Source organism: Quercus lobata, chromosome 5 (genome assembly GCF_001633185.2).
Source record: "Quercus lobata isolate SW786 chromosome 5, ValleyOak3.0 Primary Assembly, whole genome shotgun sequence".
Classification (NCBI taxonomy): Eukaryota; Viridiplantae; Streptophyta; class Magnoliopsida; order Fagales; family Fagaceae; genus Quercus; species Quercus lobata.
This window is the reverse complement of record NC_044908.1, coordinates 40,723,978-40,730,508: the sequence shown is the minus strand read 5'-3', so window position 1 is coordinate 40,730,508 and position 6,531 is coordinate 40,723,978. Positions and strand designations below refer to the sequence as shown.

The following is a 6,531-nucleotide window of genomic DNA, read 5'->3' as shown; positions in this document are numbered from 1 at the left end:
CTCACTTGATGATGACGTCAGCAGATGATGTCAGCAAGAAAGCAACTAGGGCTAACGTGGTAGATGACGTCAACAAGTGACGTTAGTGGGCAGTAGGCGGCGTGTGTAACGCGTGTGGCGTGTAGCTGACGTTGCAGTGACTTTCAGGCGGCACGTGAGGGCGCGTGGTAATTCCAATGAGGCCGATTCTTTTCCGGCTATGTAGATCGGAGAAAGACGATTCCGACGCGTGGCCGGAACTTTTTAGAAACTTTGACCGGGGCATGGATGATTTTGCAGAAACTTTGATTAACGCATGGCTGCGCATGGATGGTCAGATGAGGATGTTTCTGGCAGATTTATGTAGAGGGATTGAAAAGCTACACAGTGATATGTCTTATGTCCTAATTGGAGGTCAGAAGTGATAGATCCGATGATGGCAGTGGTTTTGGCGGCAGAGGAAGAGCTTGATGTGAACCCCTTCAAGAATAACGAGACTCAACAACGAAAGGGAACCCAAGATCGTTCTATGGACAGATTCAAATTGGAGACCTCGACCCGTTGTTTATGACAAACAAGAACCTCAGTATAAGGAAGACGCCACAAACGGTGGTGGAAACTTCGTTTGATAAGTCGAGATGAACGCCATGGGAATTCCCGATAAGTTTGAGTAGTTCTTCAAAGAACCAAAGAGCATAAACTTCACAAGTTTTATCAATAATCTCTGAAAAACGTTTACAGACTTAGATGACTATTTAAGGGCTCCTTAAAACTTGACAGACAAGAAAATATATTCTAAAATAACTCCTAATTGATACCTAACCATATTAGGAATAAAGTTTGACATAAAAAGCATTAAATGCACCTAAAAATAAGGAAATAAATTACTTAAACCTAGAATAACGTTTTTTACATAGACCCAAAATATTTCATGCCAATTCTTAGCCTTGACCGAATCCTTCTAGAACTTGAATCAAGGTGACGATTTTTTGTTGCCCACGTGGATCATGCTCAATGGGCCTCCATGAGTTTGCTTAAGCCCATAACTCTTGGATGAGTTCGTTGAGTACATCCTTGAACTTCTTTGCTCGTGCTCTTGTAACTGGCCTAATTGGTACTTGAACGAGATCCTTCGAAGTGGTGCCTTGATCTCCATCATTCCCCTCCTCTTGAAAAGGATTTGCCCTCAAATCATCACTTACATCAAAAGGACTCAAATCAGTAACATTAAAAGTGGCACTTACATCGTACTTACCAGGTAAATCTAGCTTGTAAGCGTTGTCATTGATACGCTCGAGGACTTGGAAGAGACCATCTCCTCTTGGGAGCAATTTGGAACATCTTTTTGCCGGGAATCTTTCTTTTCTCATATGCAGCCAAACCTAATCTCCGGGTTCAAAAACCAGTTTGCGACATCCCTTGTTGGCTTGTGTGGCATATTGCTCTGTTCTTCGCTCAATGTTGAGTCTTGCCTTCTCATGAATCTATTTCACAAAGTTAGCTTTCTTTTTGCCATCTAAATTAACGTGCTCCGTCAAAGGTAAAGGAGATAAATCCAGTGGAGTTAAAGGATTAAACCCATACACAATTTCAAATGGCGAAAATTTGATAGCAGAATGAACAGCTCTATTATATGCAAACTCAACATATGGTAAACATTCTTCCCATGTTTTGATGTTCTTTCTAATGATTGCCCTCAATAGAGTATATAAAGTCCTATTTACTATTTTAGTTTGACCATCAGTTTGTGGATGACAAGTAGTGGAAAACAATAACTTAGTACCTAGCTTACATCACAAAGTCTTTCAAAAATAGCTCAAGAACTTAGCATCTCTATTCGAAACAATTTCCCGAGGCATGCCATGTAATCTCACAATCTCTCTAAAGAACAAATTAGCAACATGTGAAGCGTTATCTGTTTTGTGACATGGAATAAAATGTGCCATTTTAGAAAATCTATCCACGACCACAAAAATTAAATCTCTTCCACGCTTAGTCCTAGGAAATCCTAACACAAAATCCATTGAAATATCAATTCAAGGCTCACTAGGAATTGGTAAAGGAGTATACAAACCGTTGGGCTGCACTTTGGATTTAGCTTGCCTACATGTGACACATCTACCACAAATCCGTTCGACATCTCGTTTCATGTGAGGCCAATAGAAGTGTTCTTGCAAAATAGCTAAAGTCTTTACAACTCCAAAATGTCTCATTAATCCCCCACCATGTGATTCCTGCACTAATAACTCCCTCATAGAACAATTAGGCATACATAGCTTATTTTCTCGAAATAGGAATCCATCAAGCTTAAAGAACTTACCAGATGTGATTTTCTCACAAGCTCGATATTCCTCACAAAATTCGTGGTCTTCAGCATATAATTCTTTAATGTGTTCAAAACCAAGCAATTTTGCATCAAGTGTGGAGAGAAAGACATACTTGCGAGAAAGTGCATCGGCGACTACATTCTCCTTACCTTGCTTGTACCGAATGACGTATGGAAACGTCTCTATGAACTCCACCCATCACGCATGCCTTTTGTTTAGCTTGTGTTAGCCCTTCAAGTGTTTCAAGGACTTATGATCGGTGTGAATCACGAACTCCTTAGGCCATAGGTAGTGCTGCCACGTCTCTAAAACCCGAACCAATGCATACAACTCCTTGTCATAAGTTGGGTAGTTTAAGGCTGCCCTGTTGAGTTTCTCACTGAAGTAAGCAATTGGTCTTCCTTTTTGCATAAGAACGGCTCATATTCCAATACCTGAAGCATCACATTCAATTTCAAATGTTTTAGAAAAGTTGGGCAAAGACAACAAATGTGCGTTAGTCAGCTTCTCTTTGATTAATTGAAATGCCTTCTCTTGTTCTTCTCCCCACCAAAATCCAACGTTCTTCTTGATCACTTTGGTAAGCAGTGCGGCTAAGCTACTGAAGTCCTTCACGAACTGCCGGTAGAAACTAGCAAGTCCATGAAAACTACAAACATTACCTACACTTGTGGGGCTCGGCCAATCTTGGATTGCACGTACCTTCTCTTCATCAACCTATATACCTTGTGCACTAACAACAAATCCCAAAAATACAAGCTTATCGGTGAAAAAAGTGCACTTCTTTAAATTAGCAAACAACCTTTCTTTCCTTAGCACATCTAAAATGGATTTCAAATGTACTACATAATCGTCTATGTTTTTGCTATAAATGAGTATATCATCAAAATAGACAACAACAAATCTGCCTATAAATGCACGCAAAACATGGTTCATAAGTCTCATAAAGGTGCTCGGAGCATTAGTCAAACCAAAAGGCATAACTAAGCATTCATACAAACCATATTTTGTTTTAAAGGCGGTTTTCCATTCATCTCCTTCTTTTATCCTAATTTGATGATAACCACTTTTTAAATCAATCTTAGAAAATATGCAAGAACCATGCAGCTCATCTAACATATCATCTAAGTGTGGGATAGGATGACAATACTTTACCGTTATGTTGTTGATGGCTCGGCAATCAACGCACATTCTCCACGTCTCATCCTTCTTAGGTACAAGTAAGATCGGAACTGCACATGGGCTCATGCTCTCCCTCACGTGGCCTTTCTCCAACAATTCACTTACCTGCGGTTGAAGCTCCTTTGTCTCCTCGGGATTGCTCCTATAAGCTAGTCGGTTTGGAATGGTTACACCGGGAACAAAATCAATTTGATGTTCAATCCCTCAGTTTGGAGGTAACCCATGTGGTGTTTCCTCCGGGAAGACATCCTCGTACTCCTGCAAAAGAGAAACAATAGAACTAGGCAAAGCAAGGTCAAGTTCGTTAGTGTTTAAAAGTGTCTCTTTGTACAAAAGTACAATCATCGACTTATTTGAAAACATTGCTCACTTGATCTCACTCACTTTTGCATAGAAATTCTTTTGTTTTCTCTCTGATTTTCTCTCAAGGGCCGGACTTTGATTTTTTTTTTCTCCCTCATTTTTCTCGGCCTCTCTCTGATTTTCACTCTCTTTCTTTTGCTCACTCTCTTTCTTTTGATCACTCTCCTTTTGTAATCTTACTTGATCCTCGTATACTTGCTGCGGTGTCAATGGTACAAGAGTGATTGATCGTTGATTAAGTACAAAAGAGTACTTGTTCGTAAAGCCATCATGCTTTACTTGCATATCGAACTGCCATGGACGCCCTAGCAATAAGTGTCCCGCTTACATCGGTACTACATCACACAACACTTCATCTTCGTATTTACCGATTCGAAATGCAACTAACACTTGCTTGTTCACCTTGATCTCACCACTATCATTTAGCCATTGTAATTTGTACGGTCTAGGGTGCTTTACCATGGGTAATCCTAATTTCTCCACCATAATTGTGCTTGCAACATTAGCACAACTACCACCATCAATAATCACACTACATACCTTGTCTTTAACGTAGCACCTAGTGTGAAAGATGTTCTCCTGCTGTATTTCATCAACTCCTTTTGCTTGCAAGCTCAATGCTCTCCTCGCCACCAATGTCAATGCGCCAGGGGCTAAATACTCCTCCTCGGAAACATCCTCTAATGGCGGCATGTCGTCGGTGTCGGAATCTTCATCATCGGTCACAATTTCACCATTGGCTTGCAACACCATGACTTGCTTGTTTGGACATTGACTTGCTATGTGGCCCCTGTCTTGACATCTAAAACATTTAATATCACGATTCCTAGAGGTAGAGGCTTCGGTTTTACCTTGAGAAATGTGGCTGGTGGTTGAGGACTTGGGCTCGAGTTTGGGCATTTGTGACTTGTCCAGCGGCTTAGCATGACTCGATTTCCAAGAGGTAGAACTAGAGTTATGGCCTGCACGTGTCCCATTCCCTCTCTTGAGTTGTTGTTCCACTTTGATAGCCATATGCACCATATCTTCCAATTCCACATAATGCTGCATCTCTATCTTATCATGGATCTCCCGGTTTAAGCCAAGCAAAAATCTAGTCATTGTAGCCTCCCGATCTTCCTCTACATTAGCGAGGATCATAGCAATCTCCATCTCCTTGTAGTAGTCATCTACGCTTCGACTCCCTTGTCTAAGACCTTGTAGCTTTTTGTACAACTCTCGGTAGTAGTAACTTGGAACGAATCGCTTCCTCATCACTACTTTCATCTCCTCCCATGTGTGTATTGGGTGTTCTCTATTCCTCCTCTTGTTTATCACAAGCTGATCCCACCAAGCAATAGCATATTCAGAAAATTCAATCACGGCTAATTTTACCTTCTTTGTCTCGGAGTAATTGTGGCAATCAAACATGAACTCCATCTTCTTCTCCCACTCAAGATATGCCTCAGGATCAGACCTACCTTGAAAGGACGGAATCTTCATCTTAATACCACCCAAGTTGTTATCTTCGCGATTCCTAGCTTCTCTAAATTTTCTTCCAGGTCTCCTATTGCTAACAATGGAATCCCGATCTTCTTCTTCATCAAAACCAGACCCATAATGCTCTTCATCCTCCTCCCTTGGTGGAACTCTTTCCCTTCTACGCAAGTTACGACCGTTTTGTGGTTACTCCTCACGTCTATTCTCCATCTGATCTATCCGTTCGTGAACCTGTGCCATCTCCATCTTCATCACACGCCTCATCTCACTCATCATGGCCTCCAAAAACACTTTCGGATCAGCCAATTTTGTATCATCTTCGGCAATGCTCTTACCACTATCGTGAGACATGATTGCTACAAAACAAAGGTTAGAAGAAAAAAAAAAAAAAAAAAAAAAAAAGGAACCTCACGAATCACTCCCTTACATGTTTACACTCAAGAATGTGGATCACTCTCCACTCGTGTCTCACTCAAAATAATATGGCTTTTACCCTTTGATGTTCTCACCACTCTTGCCTTTTTCCACTCGATAATTCTCTTTAGTTCTTTTGAAACTAAACAAACAACTCAAAATTTCCAGCAACAATTCACCAAGAACTAATCAAGGAATCTTAGATTTGAACGTAAGGAATATGGAAATTTTCAGACTAGAATTAGAGGGAATATGACAGTTTTGGAATTTTGGAAGCACAGAATAGTGAATTTTTTTTTTTTGTTCGGACTCCTTTCTGTCTTCTTCTTCGAGTCTCTCTCTCTCTCTTTTATTTTTTTATTTCTTTTATGATCAGCAACTAGCTTTTGAGAATAATGAAATAAGATTTCGAAATAACTAAGAGATGTGAGACTAGACCAATAGTTTAGACATCAACAAGACAAACAAAGATTGAATAGATAGGGTAAAGGAAATTCGGTTAAAAAGAGATAAATATGTTAAAGGATAGGCAAACCTGAACTAGAAACGTGGCTCTGATACCAAATGATGTGAACCCCGTCAAGAATAACGAGACTCAACAACGAAAGGGAACCCAAGATCGTTCTATGGATAGATTCAAATGGGAGACCTCGACCCATTGTTTATGACAAACAAGAACCTCGGTATAAGGAAGACGCCACAAACGGTGGTGGAAACTTCGTTTGATAAGTCAAGATGAACGCCACGGGAGTTCCCGATAAGTTCGAGTAGTTCTTCAAAGAATCAA

The 6,531-nt window shown here is 40.4% G+C and overlaps 1 pseudogene; it reads right to left on the bottom strand.

Moving 5' to 3' along the window:
• Positions 1 to 1,013: 1,013 nt before the first annotated feature.
• LOC115990469 lies at positions 1,014 to 5,681 on the bottom strand (annotated as a pseudogene).
• Positions 5,682 to 6,531: the final 850 nt, after the last annotated feature.